The sequence below is a fragment of the Bubalus kerabau genome, chromosome 9 (assembly GCF_029407905.1).
Source record: "Bubalus kerabau isolate K-KA32 ecotype Philippines breed swamp buffalo chromosome 9, PCC_UOA_SB_1v2, whole genome shotgun sequence".
NCBI lineage: Eukaryota > Metazoa > Chordata > Mammalia > Artiodactyla > Bovidae > Bubalus > Bubalus kerabau.
This window is the reverse complement of record NC_073632.1, coordinates 105,486,227-105,510,447: the sequence shown is the minus strand read 5'-3', so window position 1 is coordinate 105,510,447 and position 24,221 is coordinate 105,486,227. Positions and strand designations below refer to the sequence as shown.

Below are 24,221 nucleotides of genomic sequence, written 5' to 3'. Positions count from 1 at the left end.
CAACACACACACACAGAAACATACACAGCCCACACACACACAACAAACACACACATACACATCCCAGACACACAACACACACACACAGAAACACACACCCCCCAGACACACAGAAACACATACACACACCAGACACACAACACACACACCCCACACATACAACACACACACATCCCAGACACACAGCACACACACAGACACACGCACACACACAGAGAAACATGCACACCCCACACACACAACAACACACACAAACACACACACCTCAGACACACACAAACACAGAAACACATGCACACCCCAGACACACAACACACAACACACATACACACACCCCAGACGTACACAACACATACACACAGACACAGAAACATACACACGCTAGACACACACACAACAATACACACACACAGGCACAGAGACACAGCAACACACACAAAAACAGAAACACATGCACATCCCAGACACACATATACACCCCCAGACACACACAGAAACACACACAACTCATAGGCACACACCTCAAACACACACAAAACACACAGAGACACACACACACCTCATTGTCATTTCATTTAGGAAACTAGGTGGGTTTTTTTCATCTTCAAGAATTACTTTTCCAGGTGTCGGCACTTGATCCTCTGTTGCTTCCTAAGGTCATTTGCTGGAAGAACGGACGTGAAGGAGCTCTAAATTCAGAGACTATGGGCTTCACGGCCCAATCCTAGACCTTCCAGGAATTGGGTTTTGACAAGTCACTCTCTGAGCTTCTGTCTCATTTGTAAAATGGTGATAAATAAAGCCTGTCTAAAAGGATATAGTTGTTTAAAAAAAAAAATCAGAGGTGAATGTGAAGGAAGTCCACAGCTCTTATACAACAGAAAGTCCCAGCTGTGGTGGGCACTGCCTGCCTTCTGACTGACAAAAAATACGTTAGCCCTATAGGGGGATGGCAAAACATGAGCAGATGTGAAAGAAAAAGGTTGAAGAGTGTAGATAAAACCGAGTCTCCTGCTTTCACTGTTGGTGGGCCAGAAGCTGCCCTAGCCACACCCGATGCCACTCATCACGGACTGGCCCGCCTCCCCTCCATCTGTTGTCGGTCAGCAGGGATCTCCTGGAGAATAAGGTACTTTGGAAAATAGTATGCTACACAGATTTGGGGCCGATTCTCAGAACTTGAGGCTTCACACACCCTTGCAGTTTGCTTGACATTTCTTTTTTTAATTTGGAGAAAGAGAAAGATCTATTTTAGTTCTCATCTCCAGATAAGCTGTGGCTCCCCCAGTGGCTCAGTGGTGTAGAGCTCACCTGCAACGCAGGAGACGCGGGTTCAATCCCTGGGTCAGGAAGATCCCCTGGAGAAGGGAATGGCAACCCACCCTGGTAATCTTGCCTAGGAGATCCCATGGACAGAGGAGGCTGGAGGGCTATAGTCCATGGTGTCATAAAAGAGTCAGGCACGACTTAGTGACTAAACAACAATAAGTTATAATACCTGTAAGCATTTTCTTCAGAACTGATGCCAGTGCCCAGCATGGAGAGGGGACAGTGCAGTGTTGTCCACTAACAGCACACGAAAGACAGTTTGGGCCACAGCTTGGAATGAGGCACTTACCTGCTTATACATGACTAGACTTTTATTTTTTCTGAGTTAAAAGTTGGGGACCTGTAGACATAATAGTATGTAGGTATTTTCGTTACTTTTTCTTCTCTTCCTTTTTTACCATGAATATAAAAAAAAAAAATCAGTGTTCTTGCATGATTTTGTCCTTGACAGTTTAATCAGAGAAAATGTATTGCAGCCATTTGACATTTATTTATGGTAATGAAATCGACCCAGATGACGTCACCTCCTCCATCACTAGGCCTTAATGGGGGCTTGTATCACCTGGTGCATTTAGATGGCAGCACGAGGGCTTGGGCTCAGTGCAGAAAAGGGAACCCCAGAAGCATCTCATACGTGAATGAGTAACTCTCTAAAAAACTGAAAATTACCAGCTTCCAATTTCAGCCTGATTTAGTGGTTTATAAAAGCATCTCACCTCTTCCAGCAACAGAGGTTTACGTAAAGCTTCATTGCAAGCCATTTTTGAGGCTGTGCTCCATCAGCTTTCAGAGATGCTTCGGGCTGCGGCCGTGGTGAGTAAATTCGGAGGGGGCATTTTATGTGGTGGCATGGCCCTTCAGCAGCTCGCATTATTTTCCTGCACACCTTCACGTAAAATCAGCGTCTCCAGGTAAAGCGCTCAGGCAGCTAGTCTCAAGCACCCGTCCTGTTCTTGACGTTGGCCCCGTTGCCGCTGTCACTGGGCCCTTCCACAGGTCGAGTGGGGCTTTGAAACACCTCGCGTGGACTCAGAGCTTTCCTACCGTGTTCTAACACGCTTCCTTCTTAGTTTAGACTTGGGCTCTTCAGCCCTTTGTTGTTCACGGGGCACTCCAGGCCGAAGAAAGCGGCTTCTCCGAGGCAGACATTTAAGTTAGGAAGAACTTTGTGTCGAAGGGATATTTCTGTCTGCCCATGAGGGACACAGTCCACTCTTTTCAGCCTGGTCTGTTCCCTGCAGAAATAGCATTTGCCAATAGTAGCAGCCAGAACACCAAGGCCGTTCTGTTCAAAGAGGTCTGGCCCAGTCCATGTCCGGGGGGATGGCCACCCGGCCAGAGGTGGTGAAGAGCACCCCCCACCCCCAGCCCCACTCTCCACCTCCAGCTCCTGTTCCCCAGCTTCCTGGCCTACAGATCCAGGCTGGGTGGCAGAGATGCCCTCCGTGCATAAATGCTGTGGTTCGCCTGGACAAAGTGGGCGGGGGAGGCCTGCGTGGGGCTGTCGTGCATCATCACAGCTGGGTTACAGCAGTATGCTGGGGCTCTCTGTCCACAGGGCCTGGGCTCCACGCCGGCCAGCACTCCGCATGCTCTGGTCTTCTCCTACCAGGCCCTGTGCCCTGCAGTCCAGGCACAGCACCTGCCCAGAGCTCTAGGTGGGTTAGAGATGGACACACGTGCTTCCGAGAGAGCTCAGGAAGAAGGAGAACTACCGGATGATGGATGGTGTGGGAAGGGAGGTGCCAGCCCCAAGGATCGAGCCTTGAGGGGCATCTGAGGATGAAGAGGCCTCTCCATTCACACTTAGCCTTTGTGAGTGTGGACGAGCGCATTCGTCCCAGAGGTTTTCTCCTGTGTGCATTTGATGAAGTCTCAAAAAAAGGCATCAACACATTCATTTTATTTTTAAATAGAGTTCTTTCTGGATTGTCCAGGGCAATATGTTACTTAGTTTTGAGTAATCTTATCATTAATCATCCAGCAATTCAGCCTCCACTTACCTTCCCCTTCCTCTGTTTGACACTTGGGTACTTCCCTGGTGGCTGAGACGGTAAAGAATCTGCCTGCAACACAGGAGACCCAGATTCAATCTCTGGGTTGGCAAGACCCCCTGGAGGAGGAAATGGCAACCCACTCCAGTACTCTTGCCTAGAGAATCCCATGGACAGAGGAGCCTGGTGGGCTACAGTCCATGGGGTCGCAAAGAGTCAGCAACTAACACTTGAACTTCACTTTTCGCTAACCCATTTCTGCTGTTGTTCCAGCTATCAACCTTCCTTCCGTTGGGCCCTCCTCCATGAAGAAGAAAAGGAAGGAAACAAAGCAAACAGCTTTGCATAAATCCTGTCATTCTTTAAAATCAAAAGCACTCCTTTACACTCAAAAGAGTTTACATGGCAAATTATTGACAAATGCCTCCACACCGCTGTCTTCATAATAGAGATTGCCTCCCGAGTGAGCCGGGGCCCGGGCAGACACCTGACAACAGAGAGGATTTGGGTTTATTAGAGTTTGTTGTAATCAGACTAGCAAAGCATTTTCACTGCGGGCCGTCTGTCAGCACATGTAAATTGCCTCATTTGGTAAGACCAGATGTTCTAACAGTATTCATTTAAACAAGAGTCTACCTGTTCTTTGATTATTGTCAGTTATGGAAAGATGTGATTCTACTATATTCCAAAATGATTTCTCTTTAGCTTTTACGTTTCTTGGTTGATGGGTCTGTGGGCATCTTATTTATCCCAGCGTGAGGGGGAAAATCTCCGCATCAGGAATCAGAAACCTGCTTTCTCTTTTCTGTCCCGCCATTAGGAATTTGGATTTTGTAAGCTGTCAACTACCATCAGCTTTAGTGTCCCCTAATGAAAATGGGATGCGTTTCAAGGTCTCCTTCAGCTGCTGTGTAATTCTTCCTTCTTGGGCATGGCTTTGAGGAGGGCGCACTGGCCAGCCCATCTGTGTCAGTCAGTAGTTGTTCCTGGCCTCAGCTTCATCATTGCTGCTTTGGGGATGATCCCGGACACCGCAGCATAGCTCTCAGGGCAATGCAGCCACTTAGCGGATCCTTAACTCTTTCTCTTCATCCTTTCTCTTCATCATGAGAAAGTATTATAAAGGGGCAAGTACTTGCATTGGTTCATCAGTTTCCTTTTTCTGAGTTCTCATTCCCTGGCCAAGGCCTAGAAATATGCAGGATAACCTATGATGAAAAAAAAATCTAAATTTATTAGACCCAAAATGGATATCCTCCAGATAAATCACAAAGCTCTTCTCAGACCCTAAAGGCAGTGAGTGAACCTCAGACTCCCCCCATCTTCGTTTCCAAATGGCCCCCAGGTCTGCTTGAATCCTCTGTCATTCTTGAGATGAGTTGAATAGACCCAAGGTCAGGAGTGTGTTTCACTGGTGAGGCTGTGGGCATAGACCCCCGGATTTCCAGCCTCCTCCCCAGGCTCACTAGCTGGGTGACCTGCTTGACTATGCTGGAAGGCTCTTCCCTCTGCCTCTGTGACACCAGGCGGTGGGGGTGGGGTGGTGCATATTTGCGGCCGTCTAGTGGGTCGTTGGAAGGATTAAATGAGCTATTCTGGGTCCAGCACATAGTGGGTCCAGCACACCAATGAGAAGTGAGCTTAATATCATATCCCCCTGTTGAGAGAGTCACCCAGCCTGAGGAGCCCCTCCACTGCCATGCTCCAGGTCTCCAAAGAGACAGCCGTATTTATATGTATATTTTTGCATTTTTTTAAACTTCTCATTTTGTACTGGGGGATAGCCAATTGACAGTGTTGGTACAGTTTCAGGTGAACAGCGAAGGGACTCAGCCATACATATACACGTGTCTGCTCTCCCCCAGACTCGCCTCCCCTCCAGGCCGCCACATAACAGCAGCAGAGTTTCCCGCGCTGCACAGTGGGTCCTGTTGGTTATCCATTTTAAGTATAGCAGCGCGTGCGTGCCCGTCCCAGACTCCCTAGCTGTCCCTTCCTGCTGGCAACCGTAAGCTCGCTCTCTATGTCTGTGAGTTTCCTCCCGTTTTGTAAGTCCGTCCATTCATGTCATGTCTTTTTAGAGCCCACACGTAAGGGATGTCATACTGTGTTTCTCCTCCTGTGTCTGAAGAGCCAGCCTTCCCACTCCTTGGAAGCTTGCGGGCATCCCTCTTTGTCCAGTCGGTCCAAACCCGAGGCCAGCAGCCTGCCCTCCAGGCGTTGCTGCGTCACACACCTGTTCCTGCTTCCCCGGAGAGACGGTACCTGTGCGCATCTTAACAGCGACCCAGGGACCCAGTTCAGGTGGGGGCCACCTCTGTGCTTTGCTGACGTTCTCCAGGTGACTCAGCCTCTCCCCCAGCACACACACCATGTTCAGCCCCCAGCGTCTTCCCGTTGTCTGACAAGAGAGATTTTGGACAGCGGGACCTCCCGTCTCCCGGCGGCGTCTTTCTCCCCCCGTTAGAAAAATCAACTGAAATGAGTTCTGTCGGCAGGACTCGCAGACAGAGACATGACACTGAGCACTATGGTTGAATTATGACACTTTTAGGGAACCGATTCACCTCCCAAGTGGTGGGAAAGCACTCTTCTTTGGCAGAAGATTCATTTGGAAGCTAAGAGAAGGATGCTCCTGGCAATATCTCAGATCATTTAACCACACCACGCTCTTTTATTCCACCCAACATACTTATTCTCTGCAGTTTCCTCAGCTCCACAGTGGGACGTGGCTTTTACAAAATCCCTATGATATTCTTCTCAACTCTCTCCAGTGTCTGTGTAGGTGTCGATAGTGTTAATTTGTTTGATGAACTTCCACAGACCCCAACTCTATTATGCTGTGAGCATTTAAAATCTATCTGACTTTAAGATATCTTAAGGATTCAATGCCACTAATGGGAATATAGCATGAATCGAAGTGGGTTCCTGGAACACTGTAGTTTTAGGTACAGCATCCTCAGTTAGAAGGAAGATAAAAATACACTATGATAAACTAGAATTGCAAGGATAGATTTACAGGCTGTTCAACAGAGAAACTTGTTTGACAATCAGAAGACAAAGAAAACCAACTAAATTAACTCCTCTGGGTATGTGTGTGTATGTGTGTGTGTGCACGCGCATGCATGAGAGAAAGAGAGATTTTGTTCCAAAATGCTTCTCAGACCTGCAATAAATATTCCAGTTTTAATTTTTATTATACCAGATAAATGCATTATTGTTTGGACAGCCAAGCCTGGGATAGAATTTTAATTGAAGAACCATAGATTTTATAAAGGGAGATACTTAATGATCTGCAAAGCTTTAAATGGCTTATTGAATATTTAAAAACAGACACATTTCCCAGAGACACTTGGATTTATTTTGACTTTCATTATTTCAAGGTGACTGAAAACAGAAAAGTAAAACTTTTTTTTTTAAGTGAGGTCTAATGAATTAAGATGCAGTTTCACCCAAATGCTGTGATGTTAAGTGTGAAGATTAATGGATGAAGTTTTGGCAATTACTAATTATTTGTACCATTATTACTAAGCAAAGGCAGAGTTGCCAGAAAAATTATAGATCCTGTATCTTTATTCTCTTATTTCTCTCATGTTCACTTATTTTCATGATGGAAATAATCACTGGTCTTATGGATAAGAAAAGAAAGGAGTCTGGCAACATCCTCAGAGAAAACTTGGTCCTCCCAGGGAGACTTCAGAAGGGAAAGCCTGGCGTGCCCTGCAGGAGCCCTACTCCTGGGTGGGGTCTGACATGCAGGAATGTACTCAGCCCTCAGAGGATCTCACTGAGCCACATGAGGAGCTTGGCACAGATGGTGCCTTGCCAGTGATACATGGCATCAACAGCTTTCCCACGTGTTAGAACCCACTGGGGAGCTTTAAAAAAATAAGGTTGCCCTGGTGCCGCCCAGAGGCTCCAAGCTGATTGCTGGAGAAGGCCTTGGCATTTGTATTGGTTGCTAGCGCTGCCACACCAAGTACCACAGCTGCTGGGCTGTGTGCTGGGCTCAGTCGTGTCTGACCCTTTGCGACCCCATGCCCTGTAGCACTCCAGGCTCCTCTGTCCGTGGGATTTTCCAGGCAAGAATACTGGAGTGGGTTGTCATTTCCTTCTCCAGGGGATCTTCCTGACCTGGGAATCGAACTCACATCTCTTATGTCTCCTTCACTGGCAAGCAGATTCCTCCCAGTGAACCACCTAGCAACTAGGGGCTTAAACAAACAGTAGGCAGGTCTTTTCTCACAGTTCTGGAGGCTAGACCTCTAGGATCAAGGTGTTGGCAGGGTCATTTCTTTCTGAGGCCTCTCTCCTAGGCTTATGGATGACAGTTTTCTTTCTTTATCTTCACCTTGTCTTCCCTCTGTGTGCATCTGTGTCCTAATCTTTTCTTACAAGGACACCAGTCATACTGGATTAGGGACCACTCTAATGACCTCATTTTACCTTAAGCATCCCTTAGTCATAATCTGAGGTCCTGGGTTTTAGGACTTCAACATCTGAATTTGGAGGGACGCAATCCAGCTCTTAACAGCATCCGTGTTTGTTAAAAGTTCCCTAGGTGTCTTCCAAGTGCAGCCAATGCTGAGAACCCTGGCACACACATAGCCGTCCGCGGGAGGCGGTGTTGCATGCTGGGTAGGGACACGGCTCTGCTGGGAGCCTCGTTGACTAGGTCCAAGTTCTGTCTCTGCTCCTTTCTTGCTGTGCAGCCTGGGCGAGAGGCTTCACCTCTGTGCCTCCACTGCCTGGGGGATCAGATTATTGAGTACCCGCCACACACAGTGGTTGTCAGGAACCAAACTGGTGTGGGAGGGTGGCCACCGGGCTGTGAATTTGCTTTGTGGACTTCACTTTGCGGTTTGACCCCAGTCACTCCTGTCAGCTCCGTGTATAAAGTAGAAGCAAGCAGAGAAAATTCAGAGCATGCAGGTGAGAACCAAAAAACGGATGCGGGCGTTGTCTGTACTCCACCCTTCGTTCTTATACGACGCTCTTCCACTTCATCATTCTCCCAGCAGAATCAGCACTGGTGTCTGAACTGCAGGGACTGGAGCTCAAGGCTCGGGAGGGGGAGCAGGGCCAGGGCTGGGCCCATGTTCCTGGATATTGGCAGGGCATGGACCACTCATCCCTTGGGGCTCTCCACTGGGACTTCAGGAGCACATCTAACTGGACCCTGACCATGGTGTGCTCTCTGTCCCACTCTGTAGACAAAGAAACTGAGACTCGGGAAACTTACCTCATCAGAGGACACACAGCCAGCAACAAAACACAGCCAGGATTCAAATCCAGGTCCACGTGTGTCCAAAATGCATCTTTTTCCCAGCTGGGAAGACTAGGCCTTGGGGAGAGAGACAGACAATTCGTGGAACCAAAGATGACTCTTACTATGGTCTCAACAGTTAAATCTGTCGACTTAAGACAGTAGTCACAACCTAGAAGCTGAGAGTTATGTCTTATTGGTGGGGATATTTAGGGCTTCATGCCCAGGAGACAGCATCTCGAGTGACCCTGAGAAAACTGTTCCGAGGATTGGATGGAGGTGGGGCTAGCGGGGAGGAGTTAGTTTATACAGAAGCTTGCCAAGGGGGGCAGGTAGTCTGAACATCAAAAGATTATTGTTAATGAAGGAAACCAGAAACCTCAAGTTAAGAAATTTAGCACTTTTCTATATATGGGAAATTACATGACATGCCGTGAAATTAAAAGACGCTTACTCATTGGAAGAAAAGTTATGACCAACCTAGACAGCGTATTCAAAAGCAGAGACATTACTTTGCCAATGAAGTTCCGTCTAGTCAAAGCTATGGTTTTTCCAGTGGTCATGTATGGATGTGAGAGTTGGACCATAAAGAAAGCTGACCACCGAAGAATTGATGCTTTTGAACTGTGGTGTTGGAGAAGACTCTTGAGAGTCCCTTGGACTGCAGGGCGATCCAACCAGTCCATCCTAAAGGAGATCAGTCCTGAGTGTTCATTGGAAGGAATGATGTTGAAGCTGAAACTCCAGTACTTTGGCTACCTGATGCAAAGAGCTGACTCATTGGAAAAGACCCTGATGCTGGGAAAGATTGAGGGCAGGAGGAGAAGGGGATGACAGAGGATGAGATGGTTGGCTGGCATCACCGACTCAGTGGACATGAGTTTGAGGAGTTGGTGATGGACAGGGAGGCCTGGCATGCTGCAGTCCATGGGGTCGCAGAGAGTCAGACATAACTGAGCGACTGAACTGATTGAACTGATGTATGGGAAGATGCAAGAGTCAGTCAGCGTTCCTGAAATCGTTCCCTTCATATTCACCTCAGTTGCCTGTGTCCAGTGCTCACCATGGGGCTGTGACTGATGGCTGCTGGATAAGCTGGCATTGTCATTTCTGGACGCCCTCCAGGCTCAGAAATTCACATTTGGAGGGCTAAAACCATGCAGATGGCTGTGACATCCTTGTTTATCCATGTGACAGGGAATACTCCATTTCATAAATTCTTCAAGTGGGTACTCCCCCTACCATGACCTCTGATATCCCCTGCTAAGGTTTCCTTGACAGGACTCCCCACCGCCCATGCGCAGAAGAGGAGTATGCAGGGAGGCCCTGCCTCCCTGCTTCCTTCTCCATCAGCACTGCACGAGGCAGTCTGGGGCACGGACGGGCACCTCCCACACCCAACATCGGCAGGTAACAACCAGTAGCTGGGCCCTCCAGGTCCAGGAATTGGCCAGCTTCCTCCTGAGATCCCTCGACTGTGGGAAGGACTCAGGGACCTCTGGGAAAGTGAAATGAGTTCTGTTGTCGCTTGGTCCATGCAGAAGAGGGAATCCAGGGCAAAAGATCCTGGACTTCAGAGCGAAGTAGTGTATTTTGTTTTTTCCAGAAGAAATAAAACCGAAGGTCATAGAATTTACAGGCCAGCAGAAGTAGCTGGCATTTTAAAGCAGAGACATGCTGGGTATATGAGGAGGGCAAGGGACTTCCTTGGTGGCTCTGATGATAAAGAATCTGCCTGTAACGCAAGAGACCTGGGTTTGATCCCTAGGTTGGGAAGATCCCCTGGAGAAGGAAATGGCAACCCACTCCAGTAATCTTGCCTGGAGAATCCCATGAACAGGGGAGCCTGGCGGGCTGCAGTCCACGGGGTCGCAAGGGTTGAACACTACTGAGGGACTAACACTTTCACTTTATTTTAAAAGTTCGTTGAATGGGAGTGTTGAGGTTGCCCAGAAGCAACAGATGCCCATGCCTGGCCTGAGTGCCATTTATTCATCTCTTCTCAAATTGTAGAAGCACTGCCTACTCAATTAAGGATGATGCTTTCTACAGCTTTTGTAACCTTAGACCTCATCTCTGCTAATGAACAAAATGTGTGATGCTCCGACTGTTGTTAAAACTGAAGCACAAATGTAAAGACCCAAAGAAGCCCTCTCTGCCATGGCCGTCTCAGGAGCTGCTGGCCTCACTGGAGTTTCGCTTCTAATTGGTGGCAGGAGCAGCTCCCTGACATGGGCGTGCAGACATGGTTGGGTTTATTTTCAAGCTCTTTGAACGTGGACACTATCAATTTGAATAGCACGTTTTAATGTGCTGCTAGGGGAAATTAGAATTCTAACAAGAGATAGTTAACTCCTTGCATTTTTTTTTTTTTTTTAGTTTTTCTTCCCAAATACTTTCTGCAGTCCTAAATAGGATAAATTGGGTAAAAACATGTGTCAGGATATGTTTTGATTTCAGCAGCTGTTGATAGACACTGGACTTTGTTCCTTTTTTTAGCTCTTGCAAATTTCCAATGGATGAAAAGCCCTGAGGAATTGTTGTGTGTGTGTGTGTGTGTGTGTGCACACGCACAGCTGCACACACATCCTCAAGTGTGCACATCTAGCAACCGGCAGAGAGAGACAGAATAGAAATACAGAAAAAGAAGAGTATGCCTCTGACCAATCAGAGCAAAACATTTCAAAAAGCATTTTCATGCCCCCATTGAATATAAACTGTTCAGTGAATTCCTGGTAACCAAGACTCCCCCTCATGTTAACATGGACACATTTTTTTTTTTTAATTCAAGTGTTCTCATGCCGTGAAAAGTTCATTTTCTAGATTATTTTATGTTCCACTTGCATCTGGTTCTTTCGGAATGCCTGTAGTCATTTGTGTCTCGGATGTGCCGCACTTGGCGATGTTTGTGAGCACACTGTAAAGCTTTTTGTATCTTGTCTGACTTTACCAGTCTGGCTGTGAGCTGTTTGGGGGGTCTGGTAGGACTTACCAGCCAGACCTTTGCAGATGTTACGAGCCACGTGGTTTCATTTAAAACCACAAACTGACTTTTCAATTTATTTGACTGGAGGGTAATTGCTTTACAATACTGTGATGGTTTTTGCCATACGTCAGTGTGAATCCACCATGGATGTGCACGTACCCCCCATCCTCAGCCCCCCTGCCACCTCCCTCCCCACCCCGTCCCTTCAGATTGTCCCAGAGCACCAGCCATGCGTGCCTGCTTTGTGCATCGAACTTGCACTGATCATCTATTTCACATACGGTAATGTACATGTTCCAGGGCTGTTCTCTCAAGTCGTCCCGCCCTCTCCTTCTCCTGCTGAGTCCCAAAGCCTGTTCCTTAGGTCTGTGTCTCCTTTGCTGCCCTGCACATAGGATCGTCGGTGCCATCTTTCTGCTGCTAAGTCACTTCAGTCGTGTTGCGACTCTTCGCGACCCCATGGACTGCAGCCCACCAGGCTTCTCCGTCCATGGGATTTTCCAGGCAAGAGTACTGGAGTGGGGTGCCATTGCCTTCTCCAACCATCTTTCTAGATTCCATATGTATGCGTTAACAAGCAGTGTATGTCTTTCTCTTTCCGACTTCCTTCTTATAATAGCAAAACCTATTGTTTAGAGGACGTTCCACTCGTGGAAGCTCAGCATTTTGAAGACTTGAAGCCCTAGCTGGGGCTTAGTCCTCAGTGAGTGTTTCCAGAAGTTCTCCACACTGACTCCTGCTCCCTTTGGCAAACTCCCCACCCTCACCCGCCCAGGGGAGTACAATTGCTTGGCTTCTCCCCTCCCTCTCCTGGCGGTGGCTGAGGCTGGCAGCCCAGTCCTGGGGGACCGGCAGTCACAAAGCCGTGTGCCCGGCAAGCAGGGCCCCATTCCTCCAGGCAGCGCAGCCTCATGGCGCCCTTGGCGGGCAGGACACTCCCCACAGGATTCTCGCTGTCATCTGTGACAGGCATTTGGGAGGAAAACGGTTTTTGTGCTTAGACGTTTACACTTGCTGCGTCTCTCGGTTCTCTTCCAAGTGGGGGATTGCCTCCACCCAGGTGTCCAGTTTGGAAGGGAAACCCTTTGCTAGCAGGGAGCAAGGTGTGGTCTTTGATCCATCGCTTCGAGTACCTGGGGTGGGGCCGCAGGCACAGTGGGCAGCAAACACCTTTATTAATGAGGCTCATGAGCTGCTTTGGATGCCTGCTAAGAGTGCCCGTTGAGCTCCGTGAATTATAAACGACGGATCAGGTGGAACCAAGCTCTGGGTATATGTGTTTTATTCTCGTGAAATGGCAACTTTCAGGTATGAATACTTTTGAACCTGAAAGATATCAGAACTGTGAACTTCTTGGAAGCACTGGAAGGTTTTTCATACACTCTCTGCTTTGGGGAACCTGATAGACTTAAGTAAATGGGATTTATTTCATTAATTTTGTTCTGAAATTGATGGTGATGGTGGTGATATGCATAATAATGCCAACAGTTGTTTCTGTTTATCAAGAACATACCATGCGTATCACATAATGCCAGTTACTTTAAAGCGTCTCGCTCAGTTCTCACTTCAGCTCTACAAAGAGGCTACTAGTCCAGTTTTCAAAAGAGGAAGTTGTTGGTGGGTGGGCCAGGGGCGGAGTGGGGTGCTACCAGGCATCCAGACCCCGAAGGTTCCTCTTTCCTTGAGATGTGACCAACCTCGCCAACAAAGGTCCATCTAGTCAAGGCTATGGTTTTTCCAGTGGTCATGTATGGATGTGAGAGTTGGACTGTGAAGAAGGCTGAGCACCGAAGAATTGATGCTTTTGAACTGTGGTGCTGGAGAAGACTCTTGAGAGTCCCTTGGACTGCAAGGAGATCCAACCAGTCCATTCTGAAGGAGATCAGCCCTGGGATTTCTTTGGAAGGAATGATGCTAAAGCTGAAACTCCAGTACTTTGGCCACCTCATGAGAAGAGTTGACTCATTGGAAAAGACTCTGATGCTGGGAGGGATTGGGAGCAGGAGGAGAAGGGGACGCCAGAGGATGAGATGGCTGGATGGCACCACTGACACGATGGACGTGAGTCTGAGTGAACTGCGGGAGTTGGTGATGGACAGGGAGGCCTGGCGTGCTGCGAGTCAAACACGACTGAGCGGCTGAACTGAACTGAACTGAAAAAAAAAAGAAAACATGCCTTTTCAGGATAAACATCCAATCAGATCGGAAACCAAAGAGGCTTTTGTGATAGCTTGGGAGACTAAACAGAACGAGGATTCTGTGAGCTCACTGACACAATCCTATTCTGAGTGCACCGGAGCTCCACAGACTCCTTCAGCTACAAGCCTGAAAGCTTTTCACAAACCCTTCAGTGGGAGATGGAAGTGAAGCCAGAGCTGGTGAAAGGGTTTGTCAACCACGCTTTCCTTAGCCAAGCTCAGGAATGTGAGTCACTAGGTAACCACTCTGGCCCCAAGGCTTTATGACTGCTCAGCTCCTGAATTAACCAGCCCTTGAGTGCACAGAGCTGATTTGCAGCATCTTCCTGAAGATCAAACAGGCACTACCAGGTGGATGGAGAGGGAGGCGAGGCGAGCCTTGAATGAACTCTTAGATCCAGACTCAGGACAGGGGACATTAAATGGAAGCCAGTGCAGCTCAGGGCCAGGCGGGAGGGGCCACACGCGAGGCTGGGAAGGTTGGAAAGACAACTGGTAGTGGGCTTTGCGTGGCCAGCTGGGCACTTTGGCCTTCGTGGGTCAGATAACAGAGCTGTTAAGCAGAAAGGTTAAATGCGGGTCTGCTTTAGAAGATGACTGTTGGAAATGTGGAGCGAGAGTTAGGAGAGGCAGACAAGAGGCAAAAGATGACCTGAACGGCCATGGCAGGGTCTGGGAGGCTGCAGATGGCCCTCTGAAATTGCTCTTGCCTGCACTCCAGGTTTCTACACCTCGTCCCTGGTTTTCGGATGGATTCTGCTGACTGGGAGCTTTTCCCCACTCGTCTCCTGCACCCAAATGTCCTGTTCTCATCTCTTGAAATCAGTGTCCTGAAACCCTTCTCTGAACAGATCATGTCTCCAGTCAAATATCTCTGGAGACTCTCACTGGCTTCCTGAAGAAACCCCAAACTCCGTGAGCTTCCAGAACGTTCTTTGCACCCTCATCTCCCTTTACCTAACACCCCCATTCCGCTGGAGTCCAGGGACGACACCAGTAATTGACATGTGCTCTTCTCACATGCCCAGCTCTCTCTCCCTCTCCACTTCTCTGCCTGTCCATCACATCTAAGCCTCTTAAGTTTATACGATACCACTTCTTGAAAAATTTTTCTCAATGATAAATTATCCATCCTTTAAATCCTTACAAAACTGTATGCGCTGCAAATGATCACTTCATCCAGTCCGGCATTCCAGTTATTTGTGTCATTGTACGCTCTCTCTTGGCTTCCCCACATCCGGGACACATGCATCTCCCATTTGCATACCCACAGGGCCTCATGTAGTCCTTCTAGATTGATGTCTGCCCCCTGAGTGCGTGGATACATTAAATATTTGGTAAACGGTCCCACAGTGAGAATTGGACAGTCAGCACCGCCAAGTGTGGAGATGCCACATCCCCTCTGTGAGGTACCATTTCTCTGAAAAGCCGAGCTCACAGCTCTCACCTAGTTGGGATTTCATCCTTGGACTAGCAAACATGCAAGGGCTAAATGTTTACACACACCTTCCTGAACAAAAGGAGGTGAACAGCCGAATCACTGCAGCTCTTCACTAGACTGATGTCATACAAATGGCATTGGTTCTTACTAGTGTTTCTAGAGAGTAAGAGAGGAAAGCAGTAAATCCATCTGAGAGACATCCTATACTTCCTTTGTCCATTGTTGTTCTAATTGACCCAATAGGTAGCACCATCCTTTTGGTTGATCTTTTTTTTAAAAAAAAGAATTTTTTTTTAATTTCTGAACCATTTTAAAGTCTTTATTGAGTTTGTCACAATATTGCTTCTGTCTTATGTTTTAGTTTTTTGGTCATGAGGCATGTGGGATCCTAGCTCCCTGACCAAGGACAAACCTTATCCCTTGCTCTGGAAGGCAAAGTCGCAACCACTGGACCACCAGGGAATCCCCTATAGTTGATCTTGTCAGTTTTGCTTGTCGAATACAGATCGTGTTGTTATTGTTCAGACACTAAGTCATGTCCGAGCCTTTTCAACCCCTTGGACTGTAACACGCCAGGCTCCTCTGTCTTTAATTATCTCCTGGAGTTTGCTCATGTCTATTGATTCGGTGATGCCATCCAACCATCTCATCCTCTGCTGTTCCCTTCCCCTTTTGCCTTCAGTCTTTCCCAGCATCAGGGTCTTTCCCAGTGAGTCAGCTCTTTGAATCAGGTGGCCAAAGGATTGGAGCTTCAGCTTCAACATCAGTCCTTTCAATGAATATTCAGGATTGATTTTCTTTAGGATTGACTGGTTGGATCTCCTTGCAGTCCAGGGGTCTCTCAAGAGTCTTCTCCAACACCACAATTAGAAAGCATCAGTTCTTCAGTGCTCAGCCTTCTTCATGGTCCAACTCTCACATCCGTACATGACTACTGGAAAAACCACAGCTTTGACTATTACGGACCTTTGTTGGCAAAGTGATGTCTCTGTTTTTTCATATGTTGTCTGGGTTTGTCACAGATCATGTAACTGACCACAAAACACATAGGAAGGGTAAGTTCCCAGAGGCATTCTAGAGCTTTATAAATCCATGAAACCAAATGTATTTTTACAGGAAGATTTTAATTGAAAACGTCCCGCTTTGTGTCGTTACTGGAAGTAGCACAAGTTAGCACAGCACAAATGTGTAGGGAGTTTCGCTCACCCTGGGTCACAGAAGCAGCAGTAAAGCCAGCCCATGGAAGTGCCGAGCAAGTCTGCACCAGAGCTATGAGTGTTTGTGCCCAAAGCTGGAATCCACAGGCACCAGCAGCAAATGCAGGGAAGCAGCCCTCTTATTTCTTCCAGAGACTGCACATCCTGTCTCTGAGTTCTCCCAATCTTTCTAGAATTCTCATCGAAAGAAGGGTCTTCAGGCCTTCCCGGGTGTTCTTAACTGACTGCCTGGTGATGAGTTTTCTGGGTGTATTTGTGGATGCTAGCTACACCCATCTTGTCCTTGGAGGAGGAGGAGGAGGAGAAACGTAGCAAGTTAAATCTCAGGCATATGTCACCTGACTCAGTGACTTGGGTACCACTTTCCATGTGGTTCCCTTTCTGGTCAACTGTATAAAGTTATTTCAGAAAATAAGACATATTTTAGTGGCCGTTTGATTCAGAAAAATAGAGCTTTGCTGAAACGTTTCTCAAAGAACTGTAATCTTTAATAGACCATGTAATAGCTAAACCTTACTTCTTTGATTTGTAAGATCCTCTTAGCACTTGTGATGAGGCCACAGGAGTCCTTCATTTCCTGCACTTTGATCTGAGGCTCTGCCACCAGGGGAACCTGCTGAGAGAAGGCAAAGTGGGGCGGTGCCAGGCCTGGCTGGCAAAGTGAGAAACAGCGGATACAACCAGAGCATAGGTCTGGCCTTTCGTCCAAGTGCAGTGGAAGCCCCCTGCTGGTGGGCAACCACAGGGACCCTAGGACTCCCGAGTAAACAAGGACCCAGTTAAATCAAAGTGTATCAGCACGTTCCCTTTGTTGGATGAAGGCTTTGTGCCCCAGAAAGGAACTTCAAGCCAGAGGCTTGTATAAATTCACATGAGTGGTACTTCCATCTGCCCACCTTGTGATAATTCCTAGAACCGTACTTTCTCTGATAAGCCTAGACCGGAGGAAAAACCACAGGAAATCAGACTTTCATACTTAGGTTATGTAAGTATTACCTGTGTATACCACACTAGGCCAGTTATCTCATTCCATTCAGTCAACAGACAGTGAGTAGTTAGACCCTGGCCTGGCCTGGCCCTGAGTGCAGGCTGGAGAAACAAAGGGGACCCACAGTCCTCGTTGTCTCCTTGCCAGAAATGAGGGACTCAGATTAGACACAGTCCGGATGTAGGTCTCTATTGCTGTTTGTCATGTCTGACTACGTTGAACTCCTTTGCATTTCCGACTCTTTTCTACGCCTTGGGCTGTAGCCCCTCAGGCTCCTCTGTCCAAGCGATTTCCCAGGCAAGAATACTGGAGTGGGTTGCCATTTCCTCCTCCAGGGGATCTTCCCAACCCAGGGATCAAACCCACATCTCCTGCATTGGTAGGAGGATTCTTTACCGCTGAGCCATCAGGGAAGTCCATCTCTACAATTTATCTGCTTTTCATTTCACTTAGAATTATAGTCAAACCAATTCTCCATATTGGACATTGGGCGGGATCTGGTACAGTGGGGACCAGACATTTGGCCTCCCACTGGTATTCCGTAGTCCCTTTATAAGGGAAATTTGTGGGAAAAGTGAAGAAGATTAATAATCCCAAGAGGCCTGGTCTATGCAGGAATATGTCCTGGTCCATGTGCGGATTGAAACAAAATTTCCAGACATGAGGCAGAAGAATAAAGTTTATTAGAGTGGGAGACGCTGGCAGAACAGCGGGCCAGCTCAAGGCAGAGCTGAATGCTTTTGCAGGATTGCAGCCAATTTTTATAGCCTCAAGACAGAAAATTCCTACAGGAATGGTGGAATTAGGTGACTGGTTCAGATGCTATAGGGTAGATTGTAGGGTATGTATTTTACATAATATGGGGTCAGGGAACTGCCTGGTTTAGATCTGGAGGCTCATGGCAGCAGTTGCTATGAGGCTTGGTCAGTTCCAGAGATTTTTATCCTGTGACCTTGGTACAGGGCTCCACACCTGTGACCTTGGTATAGGGCTCTGCAGAATGTTCTGGCATTTTTCAATACACCTGTGAGCTGCCCCGCTGAAATCCTAGCACAGGGAATTCACCTCTCATTGTTACCAAGAGGTTCTACATGGCTGACACTTTACCTCTCTGAGCTGACTCCTCAGGGATGTGTTATATTTGGAATAAATAGATGAACAACCATCTCTTGATAAAGGGCTCTGCCCTGGGGAAGAGTTCCAATAAGAAATGCAGAGTAAGATAACATATTCTAAGTAATGCACGTACAGGACAACCTGTGTTTTTACTCACTTTGGATTTATTTCATCTTCTATTTTCCTAATATCTGGTGCTCATTGTTTGTAAAGGCTGATTCCTCAGCACAAGTCTATGTCACCATAGCTTCACAGCTTCTTTTTCACATACTTCTCGGATGAAAAGGAGTTCCCCAAAGAGGCTTTTAGGAACAGTGTCATTCTTTTAGGAAATGCTGTTGAATAAACCATCAGACCAAGTGTCTTACTAGCAACCAAATTAAAAAGGAGACCCATCTGTGCTCTGTAGGTTTCCCCCGGGGAATGAAAGTATTGCGTTGGCCAAAAAGTTCATTTGGGTTTGTCCATGAGCTTTTTGGCCAACACAATACATGTCCGAGGACCTAAACGTCAAAGTCTTGCAATCCCTGTGGGAAGCAGAAATGGATGTGTTTCTCCCAACCATGACCTTGTATGACTGCTCATAAGAACTGTAGATTTATGATAATTTTTTCTTATAATTGTTGTTTGTGCCGTCTTCTGGAACACAAAGCAGCTCCAGGGGCAGGATCCCAGGTTTACTGAGCGCAGGTGTGATCTGGGAACCCCTCTTCCCAGCTCATATGCATCTGGCAACAGAGAGTGGATTTTCGCACGAACACATAGGTTACAGTATTTTGAAAACAAATCTCTTGGCTTAAATACAACCAGGGGCTGTTCTTTTAGTTACTCAAATGATCATCTCAACTCTTTTCTGTTTTCAGGGAAGTTTTGAGACTCATCTTAGAAATTGTACTTAGCCCTTTTTATTAGAATTGGATATAGCTGTTGGCTCCACTAATGGATTTTATGTGTTTCTGCTAGTGTCCCCAAACTAAATCGCTGTAACTAATGGAGCACTGTCTCTTTTCATAACCGTTAGCTGCGGAGAGCAAAAGAGCAATTTGTTGAAAGTCAAAATATTAACAGTTTTATTTATTACAAGATGTCAAAAGGAGAGAGTATAATTTCTACAGGATTCAAAACCATAATGAGACCTTTGAAAGTGTTCTTCATAGTAGGCCTTTCTTTCTGTAATTCAAAGAAAACTGAAACTTTAAAATACTGTGTTGATTATCAAATATTAGATGACCCTTTGGGTAGGCAGTCCAAACAACCATCAAATTAGCCAGCTCACCACAAACATACAGATGTCTTACTTCTTTTATTCATAAGCATATGTATACTGGGTATTTAAATACATGTGTAAGGAAAGATCGAATTCTTAACCAAAGACAGGTCTTCTGTTTCTTGTGCCACCATTCTGTTCTTTTTTACCCAGTTTTGGCCAATCTGCAAAGACAGTACAGTTTCATCAAGTCACTGGGGAAATAATGGGCAGCTTTTGCCCAAACTTAGAGAATACAAAAATGCATTAAAGTAATTGATAATGAAAGAATATGACTTTCAGACTAAACGCAGTGGAATAATGTAATATTGTTCACAACAGTTTTGTTGCAATTGTAGAAAAATAACAAGTATTTTATTTAGATCTGTTTCGTTGACTGAACAAAAAAGAATCGTGACCTAAAAGCTAAGAGTTACGTTTTATTCTGCGGACTTCAAGTCCAGAAGACAGGACTCTAAGATAGCTCTGAGGGACTGTTCCAAAGAGGCGAGAGGGGCAGGGAGGGAGTAGCCAGGATATATAGGAATTTTTGCAACAAAGGCCTGGTAGTTAGAACATCAAATGATTACAGTTACTTAAAGAAAAGCAGACATCTCAAGTTAATGAAATTAGCAGGTTTCTATGTATGGGAAGATGAAAAGTCTAGGTTCATTGAGGTCATATGCACCTCAGCTATCTAGGGCCAGTATCCTGTGCCTTTTTTTTCTGAGTCTCCTCAGGGTGCACCATCGGGGGTAGGGGGTGACTGCAGAGGCTGAATGCTTGACTGGAGGGGGCATCGGGCCCTTGGGGCTCACCAGCATCAGGGAGACTGTTATGTGATGGCTTGTTGGCTGCAACACCCTTTGTTTACTGATATGGCAGGCAGCATTCTTAGCTCACAGTTTTCCCCAAAGCGCAGCTTTTAAGAAGCTAACTGTCACTCCCTTCCTGTTGTATATTTGCTTCGAGCTGGGAGTAATGGACCCATTATCCATACATTCATTTGAAATACTTATGTCTACATGTGTACATCTCTTTTATGGGGAGACATGTTTGAATTGATGCAGGAAAACTGTGATGTCACGATACGAAGTGAACCCGGGAACTAGACAGAGAGGGAACGGGGGTCCCGCTCTCTCGGGGGGTGCCTGGGACATCCACGCAGTTGCCATACACATCCCCCCCACGGGCTTCCCCACAGGCTCTTGAGCATCACCCTGGGCCTTGTATTTATTGCATTTTTTATATATATACATTTTTATATTGTGGTTTTTAGAGACAGAGCGGGACTCGTGGTATGGATTGCAGATAGCTGCAGCAGATGGAATAAACAGCTAAAGAAATATAAAGATAAACGACAAGACACTGCCAGCTCTGATGCCCTTGCCAGAGGAGGTGCGGAGCACAGATGAGTCACGAGGGCAGGTGGTTTCGAAACCGCGTAGGCTTGATTTCGGTTCTCATTTTTTTCTTTTTTTCACTTTGCCAACGCAGAGTCACCTATAGCATTCCGAGAATGCAGTGCTTAAACAAAACAATAAGGCATGTGGAAAATTCATTTTGGAACAAACAGGAAAGCTAGTTGGCCAGTTTCTTATATTTATCCAGTTCTTTTTTACTCTTCATTTTTATTTCTCTTCCTCATAAATCAACTCTCCCGAAGACATAATGCTAATATAAACCCAGAGGAGAATGTGATATAGGGGAGGTTCTTGCCAGAAAAGACGCAGAAAAGGAAGGTAGCATCTCTTCGGGCCCCAAGTGGACTGTGGGATGGGCGTCTCCTGATTTCCTGTCACTCGCCCGGGTCCGTGGCGCGGGAGGTGTGTTGAAGGCAAGGAGGTGATGACAGAGAGAGCTTCTCGCTCCACTCACTGTGAGCACCTGCATCAGAGCAAGGTCAGGGGCACCGTGGGTCGGCTGGAGGGGACCTGAGTTTAGCTCCCGGAGCCACCCAGGGGACCCACGGGCCGTGAAATGCTTGTCCAGACATCCCCAGGTGCTCTGGGGAGCCCCAGGCAGGGGTCTTGTGCTGCTGGCTACGGAGCAGACCGGGTCCACAGCCAAAGGCTGCAGGTCAACCAGCAAGGCCAGGAACTACATGGGAACTGCCGCCAGATATGGGAAGACCGCAGAGCACTGCACAAAAGCACCGTTCAGGGATCACATGATACAGGAGTGCTGACCAGCAGAGACATCCGTGACCGCAGGAGGCAAGAGAGGCCATGACTGCAGAACCAACGCAGACCCAGGGAGCAGCGCCCCTCCTCCCCCTCGCCCCCACCGCATCCTGAGGACACACACCCAGACGCCGCGAGCTGCCATCTTGGAAAGGAGGGGAGAGAAGATGGATCTCAGGTCCAGCAAATGAGATGGTTGGATGGCATCACCAAGTCAGTGGACGTGAATCCGTCCAGTGCTGCAGTCCACAGGGTCGCAGAGTCGGACATGACTGAGTGACTGAACAATAGCAACGAATGTTGACTGTGCTTTAATCAAAATAATCTACTTTTATTTTTTAATCTCTTAACACAGATGAATTGTAACAAAAAATTCTTGTTCCATCTAGTTCTTCAGGTGTCCATGTGTTGGATATGTTAGTTACTATTCAGAAAAATAAGGTATGGAAGTTTGAAATTGCAGCCATGGAGTTGGGAAGTAACCCCATCCGGGAAACGCCAGTGAGCTCAGCATCTCCTGATTGTGCCAGCTGCACGGTGAGCAGTGGCAGTGGTGGGCTCTGGTTTTAGCCACGAATCTGCCCTTCTTACATTCCACGTGACCCCACCCTCACACCGCAGCAGACGCAATTCAGTTCCATGAAAGAAACAACCAAAGTTCATCAAGAGCAATTTTCAGAGTTTCTTATATTCATTTGTTTCCCTGAGAATGGTGATAAAAGAGGCTATCCAAGGGTGGTAGGCAGTCAGTGTGAGAGTTAAGGGTCTAAAACCTATGGGATGGATAGAAACATAGTTTGAGGCAGTTACATAATTTTAAGCTTCTATTATCCACATTCAAGTGAAATTAATTTTAATAATATATTTCATGCAGCCCAATATATCCAAAAGATTACAATGTTAACACGTAATCAATAAAAAATTATTGAGGTATTTTCCATTCTGTTTTACCTACTTAAGTCGTCAAAATGCAGTGAGTCTTTTACATTCCTAATGTACTGAGAATTTTAATTTTTTAAATTTTTATTTATTATTTATTTTTGGCTGTGCTGGGTCTTAGTTGCTGCTCTGACCTTCTCTGGTTTGGGGGGCAGGGGCTACTCTCTAGCTGTGGTGGGAGGGCTTTTGATTTCAGTGTCTTCTCTTTTTGAGGAACATGGGCTTCAGGGGATGAGGGCTTCAGTGGTTGCGGCTCCCGGGCTCTAGCGCAGGCTCCATAGCTGTGGTGCACGGGCTTAGCTGCTCCTAGGCATGCGGGATCTTCCCCGACCGATCAGGGACAAACCCACGTCTCCTGCATTGGCAGGCAGATTCTTTACCACTGAGCCACCAGGGATGTTCAGAATTGATTAATTTTTTGTTTTTTTTAATGAAGACAGTTTTGGTAAACTTTGTAAACTTCTCTAAAGTTTTGCTTTACAAGCTTGCCAAAATTTCCCACAATAGTGAAATCTGCTAAGACTTTTTCTCTCTACCAGGGAAAAACACTTCAGCTGCCTTCTGGTTCTCTCTGGTTCATGTTGCTGTCACTTCTGCTTAACCAGAACCACTTAGAATGAAGATTAACCTGGGTCATCATGGCAGCTCTTTGTGGTTCCCTGACCTGCAGGCAGATAAGGATGAAGAACTCTTGATAGCAGTTGAATCGTCCTCAAATGAAAAAAAAAAAATTAATATCTTTAATTACACTTAGTGAAAGCAAGACGTGAGCAAAGTTTTAATCTGCTAGATGGTCTCACAGATTAAAATTAGATTTGTACATCTGCATAATAAAAGAAATGTTGTGAAAGAAAGCAGTTGGAGCACTTGAGAGATAATTGCATCTGTACAAGCCTTCTTGAGACAGGCAACCCTTATTGGGTTGAGCTCAGCACCAGACTTTACACCACTGAAGGAGTCTGCATTTTTATGCAACAGTGCAATAGAATTTAAATTTTATGCATAATTAATCAGTTAGGTATTAGGGTATAGTTTGTAGGTAGGTTTGGGCATAAAGTTGAGATTAAGCCTTTAGTATAATTTTTTAGGATTTTTGAGAGGAGAGGAAAGTGATAAAGTAAGGGAAAGGCTGCCAAGAAATTTAGGCAAGCAAAAAAATTGGTCTTGCTTTTTTACCATGAAAGAGGGTCAGTTGCTTTCAAAGATGTCTGTGACTTTCCAGGTGACGCACAGAGTACTTCCCTTGTGCATTCCCCTTGAAGTTGTTCACATCCGGGGGCAATAAGGTCAGGAGAGGAAAAGGATTCTCAAACCAAAT

The 24,221-nt window shown here is 46.7% G+C and overlaps 1 protein-coding gene and 1 long non-coding RNA gene across 8 annotated transcripts in view; both read left to right on the top strand.

Moving 5' to 3' along the window:
* PRKN (parkin RBR E3 ubiquitin protein ligase) overlaps positions 1 to 24,221 on the top strand; it is a 1,201,168-nt gene that overhangs the window by 906,771 nt on the left and 270,176 nt on the right. The gene's annotated exons all lie outside the window — the stretch shown is intronic.
* On the top strand, positions 1,906 to 23,623 carry LOC129620242 (uncharacterized). The gene is made up of 3 exons (XR_008698454.1): positions 1,906 to 2,142; positions 21,061 to 22,501; positions 23,443 to 23,623. It is a non-coding gene; the product is annotated as an uncharacterized LOC129620242 (long non-coding RNA).